Consider the following 17,559-nt stretch of genomic DNA (forward strand, 5'->3'; position numbering starts at 1 on the left):
GAATGAATGAAATAATCTTATTAAATACTTTTATCTTTACATAGTTGAATGTGCTGACAACAAAATCACACAAAAATAATCAATGGAAATCCAATTTATCAACCCATGGAGGTCTGGATTTGGAGTCACACTCAAAATTAAAGTGGAAAACCACACTACAGGCTGATCCAACTTTGATGTAATGTCCTTAAAACAAGTCAAACTTCCGCCACACTGATCCTTAACATGGGGCCTCTCGGGTGCATGCTCAGTCCCCTCCTGTACTCCCTGTTCACTCATGACTGCACGGCCAGGCACGATATCCCCGTCTGTACTAGCAAAACAGTCTTGTAGCCTCGCGTCTGCTTCATCCGACCACTTCTGTATTGAGTGCATCACTGGAACTTCCAGTGGAACAGCTGAGTCAGAGTTGAAATCTATTTGAAGTCAAAATCGAGGTTAGTAACTGTCGATCTGATGTCCAGAAGTCATATGTGATAATAGTATGAACTTTCTGTACAAAGAAAGTAACGATAAACACGATAAAAGTCATAGAAAAGTTGGGTTGGAACTCAAGATATGACCCTTCTCAGTCAACATAGGCGAGAGGTGTGCTTTGTTAATACAACCTATGGATTACAGAATAAAGTTAGGAATGTTCATGCGAGACAGGAGTCAGGATTTTGCATTTCATTGGGATTGGGACTATATTGGAAAATATATATGTTATATGTTAAGACTTCAGTTGACAGAGATGCCTATGTAGTGAATTGTGCATAGGCCTATCAAATTTGTGACTGTATTTTATAGGCTATACTGTAGGGGTTTCCTGTAGGGTTTATTAACTGCATTCGGGTCGCGTGTGCAGTCTGGCAGTGTCACTTATGTGTGTGCTTTTTATGTCAGTTTCAGTTATGTGTGTGTGGAATTTATGGCGACTATTTGTGAAGTAAATACGCTAGGTTAAATGCTTCCATGCATCAACCAGCTTGGATAATGTGCTATTACATTTTTGGCTAGTCTGATGCTGCACATGTTGTGTATTTTGTGGAATTGCATTAGTGCAGACATTAGGTATTTTTTTCTTTATTTCCCTAGTTTTGTCATTTTATTTTTGGGGGAAATGTGAAGAGTGTTCCCTGGACAGTCCAGGGATCCCAGTTACCCAGGTTGATCCCTAATGTATACGGTTAGAAATGTGGTATTACACACCAAAGGGTTCTGTAAGTGGTGTATGGCCCAATCCTAAATCCTATGGACTTGTGGAGATCTGAGTGGATTTAACTGGTGTAAGCAATATGGCAATAGCTTCAACGTTCCATCTTATAGTATTTGGACTTTTCACCATACTGCTTATACCAATCTCCACAACCTTTGATCTCCACAAGTGCATAGGGCATAGGTTCAAAGGGTTGATTGGGTATTGTGCCTATGACATTGCCCTTTGGAGGATGCTGTCTTTTGGAAGGGGTCTTAAACGGGTGCCTTGACTCTCTGATCATTTAGTAGCTTAACATGGTGGGCCTACTTCTCATAAGATAATAGTTTCTTACCCTGATGTCCTGGCTAAATTCCAATTTGAACCCTCTACCATAATGTTCATGTAATCATTCCTCTCACAAGTAATTATAGCTCATTAATCCACTCTCTGCCCTATGCAACTAACACTTATGTGTTGGCAGCTAAAAATAGCCATTAAAAAATATTTATTATACACTGCTCAAAAAAATTAAGGGAACACTAAAATAACACATCCTAAATCTGAATGAATGAAATAATGTTATTAAATACTTTTTTCTTTACATAGTTGAATGTGCTGACAACAAAATCACACTAAAATAATCAATGGAAATCCAATTTATCAACCCATGGAGGTCTGGATTTGGAGTCACACTCAAATTAAAGTGGAAAACCACACTACAGGCTGATCCAACTTTGATGTAATGTCCTTAAAACAAGTCAAAATGAGGCTCAGTAGTGTGTGTGGCCTCCATGTGCCTGTATGACCTCCCTACAACGCCTGGGCATGCTCCTGATGAGGTGGCGGATGGTCTCCTGAGGGATCTCCTCCCAGACCTGGACTAAAGCATCCGCCAACTCCTGGACAGTCTGTGGTGCAACGTGGCGTTGGTGGATGGAGCGAGACATGATGTCCCAGATGTGCTCAATTGGATTCAGGTCTGGGGAACGGGCGGGCCAGTCCATAGCATCAATGCCTTCCTCTTGCAGGAACTGCTGACACACTCCAGCCACATGAGGTCTAGCATTGTCTTGCATTAGGAGGAACCCAGGGCCAACCGCACCAGCATATGGTCTCACAAGGGGTCTGAGGATCTCATCTCGGTACCTAATGGCAGTCAGGCTACCTCTGGCGAGCACATGGAGGGCTGTGCGGCCCCCCAAAGAAATGCCACCCCACACCATGACTGACCCACCACCAAACCGGTCATGCTGGAGGATGTTGCAGGCAGCAGAACGTTCTCCACGGCGTCTCCAGACTCTGTCACGTCTGTCACATGTGCTCAGTGTGAACCTGCTTTCATCTGTGAAGAGCACATGGCGCCAGTGGCGAATTTGCCAATCTTGGTGTTCTCTGGCAAATGCCAAACGTCCTGCACGGTGTTGGGCTGTAAGCACAACCCCCACCTGTGGACGTCGGGCCCTCATACCACCCTCATGGAGTCAGTTTCTGACCGTTTGAGCAGACACATGCACATTTGTGGCCTGCTGGAGGTCCTTTTGTTGATCCAAATCAGTCAGGTTTCAAGACTGGTCATTCAACTGAGACTGCTCTTCTCTGTGTCACGGAGGCTCTCCGCACTGCTAAAGCTAACTCTCTCTCCTCTGCTCTCATCCTCCTAGACCTATCTGCTGCCTTTGATACTGTGAACCATCAGATCCTCCTCTCCACCCTCTCCGAGTTGGGCATCTCCGGCGCGGCCCACGCTTGGAATGCGTCCTACCTGACAGGTCGCTCCTACCAGGTGGCGTGGCGAGAATCTGTCTCCGCACCACGTGCTCTCACCACTGGTGTCCCCCAGGGCTCTGTTCTAGGCCCTCTCCTATTCTCGCTATACACCAAGTCACTTGGCTCTGTCATATCCTCACATGGTCTCTCCTATCATTGCTATGCAGACGACACACAATTAATCTTCTCCTTTCCCCCTTCTGATAACCAGGCGGCGAATCGCATCTCTGCATGTCTGGCAGACATATCATTGTGGATGACGGATCACCACCTCAAGCTGAACCTCGGCAAGACGGAGCTGCTCTTCCTCCCGGGGAAGGACTGCCCGTTCCATGATCTCGCCATCACGGTTGACAACTCCCTTGTGTCCTCCTCCCAGAGTGCTAAGAACCTTGGCGTGATCCTGGACAACACCCTGTCGTTCTCCACTAACATCAAGGCGGTGACCCGATCCTGTAGGTTCATGCTCTACAACATTCGCAGAGTACGACCCTGCCTCACACAGGAAGCGGCGCAGGTCCTAATCCAGGCACTTGTCATCTCCCGTCTGGATTTCTGCAACTCGCTGTTGGCTGGGCTCCCTGCCTGTGCCATTAAACCCCTACAACTCATCCAGAACGCCGCAGCCCGTCTGGTGTTCAACCTTCCCAAGTTCTCTCACGTCACCCCGCTCCTCCGCTCTCTCCACTGGCTTCCAGTTGAAGCTCGCATCCGCTACAAGACCATGGTGATTGCCTACGGAGCTGTGAAGGGAACGGCACCTCCATACCTTCAGGCTCTGATCAGGCCCTACACCCAAACAAGGGCACTGCGTTCATCCACCTCTGTCCTGCTGGCCCCCCTACCTCTGAGGAAGCACAGTTCCCGCTCAGCCCAGTCAAAACTGTTCGCTGCTCTGGCACCCCAATGGTGGAACAAGCTCCCTCACGACGCCAGGACAGCGGAGTCAATCACCACCTTCCGTAGACACCTGAAACCCCACCTCTTTAAGGAATACCTGGGATAGGATATAGTAATCCTTCTAACCCCCCCCCCCCCAAAAAAAAAGATATAGATGTACTATTGTAAAGTGGTTGTTCCACTGGATATCATAAGGTGAATGCACCAATTTGTAAGTCGCTCTGGATAAGAGCGTCTGCTAAATGACTTAAATGTAATGTAAATGATAATGTAACCACCTGAGCCACTGCCTGTTCACCTCGCTACCATCCAGAAGGTGAGGTCAGTACAAGTGCATCAAAGCTGGGACCAAGAGACTGCAAAATAGCTTCTATCTCAAGGCCATCAGACTGTTAAACAGCCATCACTAACAAAGAGGCTGCTGTCTACAAACATACTTAAAATCATTGGCCACTTTAATGAATGATACAGTTATTTATAAGTGAAATAATCTGTCTGTAAACAATTGTTGGAAAAATTACTTGTGTCATGCACAAAGTAGACGTCCTAACAGACTTGCCAAAACTGTAGTTCGTTAACAAGAAATTTGTGGAGTGGTTGAAAAACGAGTTTTAATGACTCCAACCTAAGTGTATGTAAACTTCCGACTTCAACTGTATGTATGTGAAAAAATAACCACAGCTGTAAAAGGTTAAATAATTGTAAAAAAAAAAATCTAAGGGGAAGAATTCAGAGAAAAAAATAAAAGCTGTATCTTTCATCAGAGAGGTAAAGGAACCCAACCCAAGGACACTGAGATATTGAACTGAAGACCTATAACTGGAAATATGAATATAAAATCAGTGCAGTGGCGCGAATAAGTTATATTTCAGATGGTGTCAACGTCATTTAATTTTCATGCATTTTGGAGTTGAATGTCTTTTTAAAAAGTCACCAGAAGTGACCTTGTCACAGTTATGCTATCAAACAATCTGACCTGACCCGACTCAAACTCCTCCAGCAAAGAAACCCCCCCAACCCTATCTATGCCTCACCACTGCTGAAAACACTGAAGATCATAGGCCTATTCATGCTTTATAACCTTGTATTTTTACATAAAATAATAAATATAAACAAGATCAAATTTCAATTTGTAATTGTTGTAGGAAGAAACTAAGTTTGTTTAAGAGCTCTTGATCATTTAATTGAGACAAACATTATGTTTTCCTGTAAACACCACATTCTGCTGATTGCACTTTTAAGACAGTCCCTTAGCCACGAGTGCATAATTCTCCCCTATTGAAACCAACTTAAAGGGGAATGGAAACACGAGAGGTGTTTTCGAAATACTCATACTAACCGCACTAACCATGCTATTTGTGACAGGTATTGAGTATATCGTATGCTTATTGGTCATAGTATGGATATAGTATGTCGGATGTCGTACTAAATTCGGCAAAATATGAAGTTTACATGCAGAGGACACTATTTCCGTACTTTAGGGCCCATAATGCACTTCTTCAGGAAATGGGCGTGGCTTCACATCGTTTCGAGATTTGAAGAAAATGGTCGAAAATATGCATTCGAAGTACAACGAGAGCGGATACAAATTCATTGCCTTAATTATGACGAATGTTAAGGAAATGTTGAGCAATAGTAATGACTTTTCAAATAAGTTACCTTACACGTTATATTTGCTGACAATTTGTTAGCTATGCTGTCCTTACGAAACACATAGCATATCATTACAGCAGTATGTACCGGTATGTTGTTAGTTAGCTACCTAACGTTAGTTGGCTACTTATACATCAAACTTGCCAGTATATTAACTATAGGATATCTAACTAACTACCCAACGTTTATTGACTTGATTATTCCTGTCATGCTTAGCTTAATGTTATAGTCGTTGTGCGTTCTCAATGGACATTCGGGTGCTTTCATAAATTTGTTCTGGCTATCTACTCCAAATTCAGAGTGTACCAGAGCGCAGAATAATGAATTTATGATCGCTCAACACCCATTGAATATGGCCGGTGTCAGTAAATGTGGCAAAAAAGCGTAATTAAATTGTTGCTAGCAGCACAGTTAGTCACCAACGCTCTGGATAACATGAAAACTGCCTTACCAGCTCTGCTAGGGCGAGTAAAATGGTCAGAGTGGTCTCATTTGTGTCTGAACATAGCTAGCTAGCAAGCTAGCCAACGTTAACTTGAGTGCTTGACTGCAGTTGTAAGGTCAGAACGCTCAGATCAACCCAACTCCTCGCCTGAGCGTCCAATGTGCTCTTCGAGAGCGAAACGCACTGAATTTACAAACAGACAATCTGACAATGCTCTGAATTTACTAGCGCACTCTGGCACTCCAGATTGAATTTGAAGCTAGCTAGCTAACGAAGCTAGCTAGCTAACGAAGAACAACAAAGAATATCTAGTTAACAGAAGAAAAGAAAGAGAAAATCAGGACAGAAGATAAAAAGGATATCAAAGTGAAATAGTTCTCTAAAGACACAGGAGACAATAATACAAGAAACAACACTTCTGTAGCTTGTCAACTATGTGTCTGTCTATCCCTGTTCTCTCCTCTCTGCACAGGCCATACAAACGCTTCACACCGCGTGGCCGCTGCCACTCTAACCTGGTGGTCCCAGCGCGCACGACCCACGTGGAGTTCCAGGTCTCCGGCAGCCTCTGGAACTGCCGGTCTGCAGCCAACAAGGCTGAGTTCATCTCAGCCTATGCTACCCTCCAGTCCCTAGACTTCCTGGCGCTGACGGAAACATGGATTACCACAGATAACACTGCTACTCCTACTGCTCTCTCTTCGTCTGCCCACGTGTTCTCGCATACCCCTAGAGCATCGAGCCAGCGGGGTGGTGGCACTGGAATCCTCATCTCTCCCAAGTGGACATTCTCTCTTTCTCCCCTGACCCATCTGTCTATCTCCTCATTTGAATTCCATGCTGTCACAGTTACCAGCCCTTTCAAGCTTAACATCCTTATCATTTATCGCCCTCCAGGTTCCCTTGGAGAGTTCATCAATGAGCTTGACGCCTTGATAAGTTCCTTTCCTGAGGATGGCTCACCTCTCACAGTTCTGGGTGACTTTAACCTCCCCACGTCTACCTTTGACTCATTCCTCTCTGCCTCCTTCTTTCCACTCCTCTCCTCTTTTGACCTCACCCTCTCACCTTCCCCCCCTACTCACAAGGCAGGCAATACGCTTGACCTCATCTTTACTAGATGCTGTTCTTCCACTAATCTCATTGCAACTCCCCTCCAAATCTCCGACCACTACCTTGTATCCTTTTCCCTCTTGCTCTCATCCAACACTTCTCACTCTGCCCCTACTCGGATGGTATTGCGCCGTCCCAACCTTCGCTCTCTCTCTCCCGCTACTCTGTCCTCTTCCATCCTATCATCTCTTCCCTCTGCTCAAACCTTCTCCAACCTATCTCCTGATTCTGCCTCCTCAACCCTCCTCTCCTCCCTTTCTGCATCCTTTGATTTTCTCTGTCCCCTATCCTCCAGACCGGCTCGGTCCTCCCCTCCTGCTCCGTGGCTCGACGACTCACTACGAGCTCACAGAACAAGGCTCCGGGCAGCCGAGCGGAAATGGAGGAAAACTCACCTCCCTGCGGACCTGGCATCCTTTCACTCACTCCTCTCTACATTCTCCTCTTCTGTCTCTGCTGCTAAAGCCACTTTCTACCACTCTAAATTCCAAGCATCTGCCTCTAACCCTAGGAAGCTCTTTGCTACCTTCTCCTCCCTCCTGAATCCTCCTCCCCCTCCCCCCCCCCCTCCTCCCTCTCTGCGGATGACTTCGTCAACCATTTTGAAAAGAAGGTTGACGATATCCGATCCTCGTTTGCTAAGTCAAACGACACCGCTGGTCCTGCTCACACTGCCCTACCCTGTGCTTTGACCTCTTTCTCCCCTCTCTCTCCAGATGAAATCTCGCGTCTTGTGACGGCCGGCCGCCCAACAACCTGCCCACTTGACCCTATCCCCTCCTCTCTTCTCCAGACCATTTCCGGAGACCTTCTCCCCTTCCTCACCTCGCTCATCAACTCATCCTTGACCGCTGGCTACGTCCCTTCCGTCTTCAAGAGAGCGAGAGTTGCACCCCTTCTGAAAAAACCTACACTCGATCCCTCCGATGTCAACAACTACAGACCAGTATCCCTTCTTTCTTTTCTCTCCAAAACTCTTGAACGTGCCGTCCTTGGCCAGCTCTCCTGCTATCTCTCTCAGAATGACCTTCTTGATCCTAATCAGTCAGGTTTCAAGACTGGGCATTCAACTGAGACTGCTCTTCTCTGTGTCACGGAGGCTCTCCGCACTGCTAAAGCTAACTCTCTCTCCTCTGCTCTCATCCTTCTAGACCTATCTGCTGCCTTTGATACTGTGAACCATCAGATCCTCCTCTCCACCCTCTCCGAGTTGGGCATCTCCGGCGCGGCCCACGCTTGGATTGCGTCCTACCTGACAGGTCGCTCCTACCAGGTGGCGTGGCGAGAATCTGTCTCCGCACCATGCGCTCTCACCACTGGTGTCCCCCAGGGCTCTGTTCTAGGCCCTCTCCTATTCTCGCTATACACCAAGTCACTTGGCTCTGTCATATCCTCACATGGTCTCTCCTATCATTGCTATGCAGACGACACACAATTAATCTTCTCCTTTCCCCCTTCTGATAACCAGGCGGCGAATCGCATCTCTGCATGTCTGTCAGACATATCAGTGTGGATGACGGATCACCAGCTCAAGCTGAACCTCGGCAAGACGGAGCTGCTCTTCCTCCCGGGGAAGGACTGCCCGTTCCATGATCTCGCCATCACGGTTGACAACTCCCTTTTATCCTCCTCCCAGAGTGCTAAGAACCTTGGCGTGATCCTGGACAACACCCTGTCGTTCTCCACTAACATCAAGGCGGTGACCCGATCCTGTAGGTTCATGCTCTACAACATTCGCAGAGTACGACCCTGCCTCACACAGGAAGTGGCGCAGGTCCTAATCCAGGCACTTGTCATCTCCCGTCTGGATTACTGCAACTCGCTGTTGGCTGGGCTCCCTGCCTGTGCCATTAAACCCCTACAACTCATCCAGAACGCCGCAGCCCGTCTGGTGTTCAACCTTCCCAAGTTCTCTCACGTCACCCCGCTCCTCCGCTCTCTCCACTGGCTTCCAGTTGAAGCTCGCATCCGCTACAAGACCATGGTGATTGCCTACGGAGCTGTGAAGGGAACGGCACCTCCATACCTTCAGGCTCTGATCAGGCCCTACACCCAAACAAGGGCACTGCGTTCATCCACCACTGGCCTGCTGGCCCCCCTACCTCTGAGGAAGCACAGTTCCCGCTCAGCCCAGTCAAAACTGTTTGCTGCTCTGGCACCCCAATGGTGGAACAAGCTCCCTCACGACGCCAGGACAGCGGAGTCAATCACCACCTTCCGGAGACACCTGAAACCCCACCTCTTTAAGGAATACCTAGGATAGGATAAAGTAATCCTTCTAACCCCCCCCCTTAAAAGATTTAGATGCACTATTGTAAAGTGGTTATTCCACTGGATATCATAAGGTGAATGCACCATTTTGTAAGTCGCTCTGGATAAGAGCGTCTGCTAAATGACTTAAATGTAAAATGTAAATGTAAATTTAAGGACACACCCGAAGTTGTAAAATGTCTAACTAGTCATGTGTTATGCTAACTAGCTAGCAAGAGGTTGCATAGCAACAGCATCAACTTCGGGTAGACAGGCTAAAAGCTAGTACGATCAACTGAAAGCATACTGTGAATTGAATATATAGTATGCTTATTGGTCATAGTATGGATATAATTAGTATGTCAAAAGTTCCCGGATGTTGTACTAAATTCGCCAAAATACAAAGTACACATGCACTGTACACTATTTCCGTACTTTTAGGGCCCATATTGCAATTCTTCAGAAAATGAACGTTGCTTCACAACTTTTTCAGATTTGAGAAAATGGTGGAAAATATACAGCCTAAGTCCGGCGAATTCATTGCTTTAACTAATTATTACAAATGTTTAGAAAAATGTTGAGCAATGTAATAAAGTAATGACTTTTCAAATAAGATACTGGCTGACAATTTATTAGCTATGCTATCCTTACGAACTGCATAGCATTACAGCAGTATGTACCGGTATGTTAGCTAGTTACCTAACGTTAGTTGGCTACTAATACATCGAACTTGCCAGGCAGTATATTAACTATATGCTATCTTAACTACACAACGTTTATTGACTTAATTATTCACATCATTCTTAGCTAAGTGGTATAGCCGTTGTGCATTTCAGAGCACTCTCGCGCAGAATTACTAAAGCTCAACACTCGTAGAATATGGCCGGTGTGAGTAAATTTAGGCAAAAAAAAGATGAATTAAATTGTTGCCAGCAGTACAGTTACAGTCACCAATGCTCTGGATAACATGAAAACAGCCTAACCAGCTATGCTGGGGCAAGTAAAATGGTCAGAGTGAGGTGTTCTCTCATTTGTGTTTGGAAGTAGCTAGCCAACGTTAACCAGTTAGCTTGGGTGTTTGACTGCCATTGAATGCTCGGATCAACCCTACTCCTCGGCCAGAGCGTCCAGTATGCTCTAGAACACACCCAAAATCATAAAATGTCTAGCTAGTCATTTGTTATGCTAACAAGCTAGCAAGATGCTGCATAGCAACAACATCAACTTCCGGTAGACAGGCAAGCTCTAGTATGCTCAAGTGGAATGATACTGTTCATTTACAGTGTACTAAAATGAACTAATAATATATAGTATGTAGTATGTACTCATTAAGTGTGTAGTATACAGTATGTTAGTATGGGTATTCAAACACAGCTTAGGATTTAGAATGCCAGCTAACTGTAACAGTAAATCGCCATATTGGCATTGTTGCGTCACTGGCACGAGAGACAATTTTGGAACTCCCAAAAATGGCTGAATTTACCGAGTAGCTCCAAGTTTGAGAATGAGTTTATTACAGAGAATGAAATAATGTTAGTTAGGGAGCCAATAAACCTAATGAAGCCGTTTATGTTTGAGCCGATCGTTGCCCTAGATCAAAGAGTTCGTTCTCATAGCATTAACAACGCTGAAACATCTCAGCTAGAGGGTCGGTGTGAGTGGGGATGCTGCCAGATAATGGCTAGAGTACGAGTGTGTGTGTTGTAGAGAGATGGTGGGGATACAGCACAAAATCCCAGGGGATGGTGGCTGTACTACATCCAGTCAGAGGTGTCTGTCTGGATGGCAATGTACAGTTGAAGTCGTAAGTTTATATACACCTTAGCCAAATACATTTAAACTCAGTTTTTCACAATTCCTGACATTTAGTCCTAGTAAAAATTCCCTGTCTTAAGTCAGTTAAGATCACCACTTTATTTTATGAATGTGAAATGCCAGAATAATAGTAGAGAGAATGATTTATTTCAGCTTTTATTTATTTCATCACATTCCCAGTGGGTCAGAAGTTTACATACACTTAATTAGTATTTGGTATCATTGCCTTTAAATTTTTTTAAAGGCAATGATACCGCGTTGCAAACACTCTACCAACTGAGCCACAGGGAAGCTTATGTAAAAATAGTATTAGTTAGCTTGTCCACTATAACAACATGTTAAGCGTAACCAGATAAACTTGCTTTGAAGATAAAACGACTTTCAACTCGCACTCATCCTGTGTCCCTGTCGCTAGACTAGTGACTTCACCTAGCTTTGGCTGCCATCTATTGGAAGGAATGATAATTACACTGGGCAGCTAGTTGGCAGAGTCAAAGTAGACTTTAATAATAATTGCCATTTATCAGACGCCTTTATCTAAAGGGAACTGGGTACATGGTAGTGGAAACAGATCCTAGAAACAGGATTACAATTTTTATATCATGGATGGCCCTGTCTATAGCCCTGTCTATGAATTTGAGAGTGGTTACATTTCTCCAGCTCCGTCCCTCAACTTTTTAACAAAAGAGGAGCAGGGAGAGACTTTGTTATTGTTTCTACTGCTGATTGCCACTTTAAGAAGTTAAGATGCAGATTAAATACACACCAAAATATGTTACATATACTATATAAATGTCCCATCACTTAGACAGTTAGTGAATACACAGCATCCAGCACAGCAAACAATCAATCAATCAGTCAAATGTATTTTACAAAAGCCCTTTTTACATCAAAATAATAACTACAGTGGTTATAGAGGGTGCAACAGTTCAACACCTCAGGAGCAAATGTCAGTTGGCTTTTCATAGCTGAGCATTCATAGGTTGAGAGAGAGAGTTGAAACAACAGGACTGGGACAAGGTAGCACATCCGTTGAAACGGGTAAAAAAATCTGTGGAAAAACATTTCCACTCTGATTCCCTTTATGGATGGGTGTATCTTTGAATTTGCTGTTGAATGGCCTGCTCCTTCTCCATTTTTGGAACACAAGCCCGCTCCCCCAAAGTGATCGATAGTATGTATATCTTGGCTCGCACTGTTCACACAGCGGGTTATGGTCTTCCCTGATCTCACTCTCCGTCAGCTCCATCTGTGGCGTGTAGGGGTAGGACTCAGTTGTATACTGATGGTCGTGAGCGCTTTAGTGATGGACCTCTTTTCCACCACAGCACAGGAACACTCTGGCACCCAGGGGCCAGTTCGGCATGCTGTACTAACCGTTCTTTCCTATTGGTAAAAAAAAACACTTCAGATGCAATTAGCTAGTTACCTTCAACTAGAGTTGCAACAAAGTTGTCCAGTGTCTAACGCTAGCCTAGTCAACAACAGTCATGACGTTACTTCAGGCTCCATTGCATTGAATCGCGTCGCCTCCTCCATTCAGTCGCTTTTGCTTGACTCCGAAGTTAGAGATGTTGATGATGGTCAGTTGGTAACCCCTACATCATAACCCTCAACATTGTAAATGGAGAAAGAAGGCTTCAACGTAGGCCTATGACTCCTTTCCATTCGGAAACTCCCGGTTGCCACATCGAAAGCGCCCTTCATCGTGAAGTCTACCTCCGCAAAGGGCTGTCTGCAGATCCTGCTAGCTCGAGCTGGCACGTTCTTCTTCTTCAGAACATGGAGCCACTTCTTCAAAAGTTGTGGGTTCTTGGGCAGCCGATGATAGCTTCCCAAGGGATTATTTTGGAGCCAGTTCATACAGCCTGGTGCAATACAATTCATATTTGAGTTACTACTTGTTGTTGCCATCTTCGTTGTCCTCACCTGACCTCACTTTTTTCAATTCACTCTCATACTAACATACTGTATACTACATACTTAATGAGTATATACTATTAGTTCATTATAGTATACTGTAAACAAATGGTATCCTTTCAGTTGAGTGTACTAGTGCTTTCCCTGTCTACCAGAAGTTGATGCTGTTGCTATTCGACTTCTTGCTAGCTTGTTAGTATAGCTAACAAAAGACTAGCTAGACATCTTACGACTTCATTAACAATGTCCATTGATAACGCACAACGACTATATCACTTAGCTAAGTTAAGAATGATGTGAATAATCAAGTCTATAAATGTTGTGTAGTTAGATAGCATATAGTTAATATACTGGCAAGTTCGATGTACTATTAGCCAACTGACATTAGGTAGCTAGCTAGCATACCGGTACTTACAAGAAACTGCTGTAATGATATGCTATGTGGTTCATAATGTTAGCGTAGCTATCAAATTGTCAGCCAACATAACGTGTAACGTAACTTATTTGAAAAGAAAATTACTTTATTACATTGCTCAACATTTTCTTAACATTAGTTAAAGCAATGAATTTGTATCCACTCTTATCGGACTTCGGCTGCATATTTTCCACCATTTTCTGACAATCCTCACAGGTCACTCACAGATGGTATGTAGGCTGGTTGATGGAACCTGCAGGCCTGTTTGAGGGACAACTGGACAGAACATATAAGGACTAAGACTTTAGCTACCACCCACCCACCCTTTACACTTCCTGTTAGGCATGATGTTTTCAAAGTGTGTCTTCATGTTTCTCATTTTGTGTGGTATTATCTCTCTCTCTCTTTCTCTCCAGGATACATTAGGGGAAGTTGTTTTGCTGTTGCCACCAATCCCATGCTGCCAGGCTGCCAAGTAAATTACTTTATCCCCCTCATACTAAACTTTGCTCGCTCTTCGTCAACTGCCCTTTGATTAAATCAGTTTAATTCAATGTTTAAATTTGCTTCAAGTGTGGTTTTTACTGAAAGTTGACAGCTAGCACTTGTATGGAGGGATGTGGGTGTGGGGGGAGAGAATGGATAGATGGGTGTAGATGGGTTTGGTTGAAGAAACTCCCTCTCCCCTACTTCCCATCCTTCTCTTGATAAGTAATACAAGTGAATGTAATTGCTGCATTTTACCTGTGATCCAAAATCAAATCAATTTGAATATTTTATAAGTTACATAGCTAAGACAAAATTAGATTTCATGATATTACTTTGTCTTTACACATCTATTCACTACTGGCCAAATGCAGTCACCATTCACATCATATAGCATTTACTATTTTTAGGTCTGTTTGAAAAATGTAAGATAAAAGGTGGCTGTATTATGCTTATGTATGTGTTGGTACTGTATGTACAATAAAGTATAGAATATTCTTAAATCTGACATGGGTTGAAGTTACCATTATTAATCCTATGTCAAGTATGGCCACTAGATGGCAGTAATATGCTACCACCTTCAAAGAGAATGGAGTTAGTAGGTTGCTTCTGGATGACTTGGTTCTTCCTATTCTTGACCCTACCAACCAGCCATGGAGGCATGTCACTCACCGTGGAAGTCGAAAGCAGCGGCCTTTGGCAATTGGAGCCTCATTGGAGATAGTAAGCCCGGACCGGATCCAGGGCTTCGCCGCCCTGGATCCAGAGGTTCCGGTGCCTTCGTCTTCTGTTCTGTCTCCATCTCCTTGTGTTCAGATCTTCAGAGCTCCCCCACATTGGAACATCAGCCACGATGGATTCTACGACTGGCTCAGAAATCCCTACCATTGTGTTGCTGAGTTGTCATAGTGCTGCTGCAAATGTAAATTGTCCCAGGGGCACTGGCAGTTATAATGTAAGTAACCTATTTTATGTCCCTCTGACTCCCCTGAATAGCTCTGTCATTCCTACAGCTATTGTATGCAGTAATCATGCACCTATGAACCTGAGTTATACTGTTAGCAATGAGGCGGTTTTCCCTCTCTGAAACTCACTTACATAATACCTTTGATAATACAGTGGTAGGAATACATGGTTTCAACATCTTTAGAAGAGACAGGAATGCCAATGGTGGAGGTGTTGCCGTGTATGTTCAGAGTCATATTCCTGTAAAGTTCAAAGAGGAGCTCATGTCAAATGCAAAGTAATATGGCTACAGGTTAACCTGCCTTACATAAAGCCCATTCTTGTGGGAAGCTGCCATAGACCACCAAGTGCGAACAGTCAGTATCTGGATAATATGTGTGATATACGTTTGATAATGTATGTGATATCAACAGAGAGGTATATTATCTGGATGATCTAAATATTGACTGGTTTTCATCAAGCTGCACACTCAAGGAAAAGCTTAAACTGTAACCAGTGCCTGCAACCTAGTTCAGGTTATCAGCCAACCTACCTGTTTACAAAAAGTACAGGAATGACATCATCAACATGTATTGATCACATCTTTACTAATGCTGCAGAAATTTGTTTTGAAAGCAGTATCCAAATCCATCAGATGTAGTGATCACAATATAGTAGCCATATCTAGGAAAACCAAAGTTCCAAAGGTCTGGGCCTATTATAGTGTATAAGAGGTCATAGAATACGTTTTGTAGTGATTCCTATGTTGTTGATGTAAAGAATATGTGTTGGTCCATGGTGTGTAATGACGAGCAACCAGACGATGCACTTGACACATTTATGAAATTGTTTATCCCAGTTACTATTAAGCATGCACCCATTTAGAAAATGATTGAATGTATGGTTAAGAGGGATGAGTTGAGAGGGATGCAGCAAAAGAGATGTTAAGTAGGTCTGGCTATACAACCGATTGGCAAACGTACTGCAACTTGAGAAATCATGTGACTAAACTGAATAAAAAGAAGAAACTACACTATGAAACAAAAATAAATGACATAAAGAATGATTGTAAAAAGCTTTGGAGCAACTTAAATTAAATTTTGGGTAAAAAGGCAAATTCTGCTCCATCATTCACTGAATCAGGTGGCTCATTCATCACAAAACCAACTGATATTGCCAACTACTTTAATTATATTTTCATTGCCAGCAACGAACATTGACACTACACATCCAAGTATATTTGACAAAATTATGAAAGACAAGTGTTGTAATTTTGAACCCCGTAAAGGAAGAGGTGAAAAAACTATTGTTGTCCATCATCAATGACAAGCCACCGAGGTCTGACAACTTGGATGGAAAATTACCAAGGATAATAGCGGACGATATTGCCACTCCTATTTGCCATATCTTCAATTTAACCCTACTAGAAAGTGTGTGCCCTCAGACCTGGAGGGAAGAAAAAGTTATTCCCCTGAATGGGGAAAAAGTTATTCCCCATTCAGCCTGTTATCAACCCTTAGTAAACTTTTGGAAAAAATGGTGTTTGACCTTATGCAAAGCTATTTTACAGTACACAAATTGACAACAGACTTTCAGTACGCTTATAGAGAAGGACATTCAACAAGCATAGCACGCACACAAATGACTGATGATTGGATGAGAGAAATTGATAATGAAAAGATTGTAGGGGCTATTTTGTTAGACCTCAGTGTGGCTTTTGACATTATCGATCATAGTCTGCTGCTGGAAAAATGTATGTGTTATGGCTTTACACCACCTGCTATATTATGGATAAAAAGTTACCTGTCTAACAGAACACAGAGGGTGTTCTTTAATGGAAGCCTCTTAAACATAATCCAGGTAGAAGCAGGAATTCCCCAGGGCAGCTGTCTAGGCCCCTTACTTTTTATAATCTTTACTAACGATATGCCACTGGCTTTGAGTAAAGCCAGTGTGTCTATGTATGCTGATGACTCAACACTATACACGTCAGCTACCACAATGACTGAAATGACAGCAACACTTAACAAAGAGCTGCAGTTAGTTTCAGAATGGGTGGCAAGGAATAAATTAGTCCTAAATATTTCTAAAACTAAAAGCATTGTATTTGGGACAAATCATTTACTAAACCCTAAACCTCAACTAAATTTTGTAATGAATAATGTGGAAATTGAGCAAGTTGAGGAGACTAAACTGCTTGGAGTAAACCTGATTGTAAACTGTCATGGTCAAAACATATTGATACAACAGTAGCTAGGATGGGGAGAAGTCTGTCTGTAATAAAGCTCTGCTCTGCATTCTTAACAGCACTATCAACAAGGCAGATCCTACAGGCCCTAGTTTTGTCACACCTGGACTACTGTTCAGTTGTGTGGTCAGGTGCCACAAACTTAGGAAAATTTCAATTGGTTCAGAACAGGGCAGCACAGCTGGCCCTTGGATGTACACAGAGAGCTGACATGAATAATATGCATGTCAATCTCTCCTGGCTTAAAGTGGAGGAGAGATTGACTTCATCACTACTTGTATTTGTGAGAGGTATTGACATTTTGAATTCACTGAGCTGTCTGTTTGAACTCCTGGCACACAGCTCGGACACCCATGCATACCCCACAAGACATGCCACCAGAGGTCTCTTCACAGGCCCCCAAGTCCAGTACAGACTATGGG

This window comes from Salmo salar, chromosome 26, assembly GCF_965601325.2.
Source record: "Salmo salar chromosome 26, fSalSal1, whole genome shotgun sequence".
Classification (NCBI taxonomy): domain Eukaryota; kingdom Metazoa; phylum Chordata; class Actinopteri; order Salmoniformes; family Salmonidae; genus Salmo; species Salmo salar.